Here is a 1,792-nt window from a genome sequence, read left to right as displayed (position 1 = left end):
CGGGGCGGGGCTGCGGACCGGCCGGGGGAGGGGGCGACTCCAGCAGGGAAGACCCACCCACGCCCCGCCCACCGCCACGGAGGCCCCGCCCACCCCTACCGCATCGGCACGCCCCTCCCCAACGCCCCAACCTCCTGGGCACTTTGCCTCCTTGGTGTTGCTGGGGAGCCGACGAGCCGGATCCCGGATCTCGGATCCCGGATCTCCGCCAGCTGCCTCCAGCTCCGGGAAGGGCGGTGTAGTCGGTCTCAGGGACTGAGATGAGACTCCGTCAAGAAAAGGCAGCTGGGGCAGCAGGGATTTCGGACTCTGGGTGCCTGTCCGGGCCGCCTGCCTCCTGGAGGCGTCCTTTCCGGCTTCCTTGGAGTGCTCCTATGGAATATGCTGGTCTATCGCCTGACCAGGAATACGCAGAAACCGTCTGTACCTTAGCACGATCTCTGGGCGGCAGAAGGGCAGTACCCAGAACTCTGGGAGAAGGAGTTAAGGGGTAGAAAGGTGGGGGATTTGATTAGGCTTTGGGTGCTTCAGGAGCCACCTCCTGAGGAAATTCTGGTTCAGACCATGCAGCGACTCCCCTTCCTCACACCAAAGACACTGGGCAATTCTCAGAATCATCGCCTTGTGCAAAAAGCAGCCCCAAGTGGAAAATAATTACAACAGTTTACAGGGACTGAGTAGTTATTATGTGCCAGACACAGAACTAGCCACTTTACATATATTATTCAATAGTCAGTAGGTAGCATCTTTTATTGGCCTTATTTTACAATGGAAAAAATAGGGATCTGGCTCCCCAGACATTAGCCCTCATCACTCAGCTAGAAAGTGGGCAGAACCTGGAGTTGAGCCCTGTTTTTAGGCCCTACAACCAGCATTTGGAGACTCAGTACCTTACATGTTGAAAAATCCCCAGTGGCCTGTGAAGTGGCAGCTCATACGAGGACCACCTTCTTTGCCCCAAAAATCAAGCTCTAGTCAGATGACTGCAGACTGACCAAAGCCCAGAAGACTGCCTGGGAGCTGCAATATCCGTGACAAAGGGCAAACTCAGGCCTGTGAGGATCCCTGCACTATGGGAATCTGCTGAGTGGGTCATCCCCTTCCTCCAACCTTCCAAAGTTGGGGAGAATCCTGAAAAATTCTAGTTTCCTTGGCCAAAGGGTATTCAGGTGATGACACCTGAGCCCTGACTAAACCAAAGTGCTGTTAGGGAGCTTTCTTGTGACCTCTCCACAAGGTTCAGATTTAGGCTCAACACCTGAGTGCAGCAGGAGCTTTGGGAACTGGCTCAACCTCTTATCCACCTGAGTTCAGCACATAGCACAGGATGCTCCAGTGCTTGTGAAGGAACCCCAGACGGGGATCATGCTTGCAGTTTTGGGCGGGGGCTACTAGACTACCCAAAATGAGGGAACTGGAGTCTATATGACACTATCTTTGGGCGGGGGCTGCTAGACTACCCAAGATGAGGGAACTGGAGTCTACATGACACTATCTTAAGCCTTAGAGGACTACTTTTCTCAACCCTATACTTCTCCCATGCAGTCAAATTTCTGCTCAAAATACTTCTCAGCTCCTTCTCCAGAGGGCAAAAGTCCTTAACCAGCCTGCAGTCTTCATCTAGCCACTCCCTCTTCATTTTTCATTCCAAGCAGTTCCTCCTAGTTCCTATTAGGAGCCTTCATTATATGCTGGCCTCTCTGCCTGGGATGCTCTTCCCTTTACCCTGCCTGTTTGTCATCCACTCACCCTTCAGGTCTCAGCTTTTTTTTTTTTTTTTTTTGAGACAGAG

The sequence above is a fragment of the Chlorocebus sabaeus genome, chromosome 1, assembly GCF_047675955.1.
Source record: "Chlorocebus sabaeus isolate Y175 chromosome 1, mChlSab1.0.hap1, whole genome shotgun sequence".
NCBI classification, from domain to species: Eukaryota; Metazoa; Chordata; class Mammalia; order Primates; family Cercopithecidae; genus Chlorocebus; species Chlorocebus sabaeus.
Note: the sequence above shows the minus strand (reverse complement) of the source record.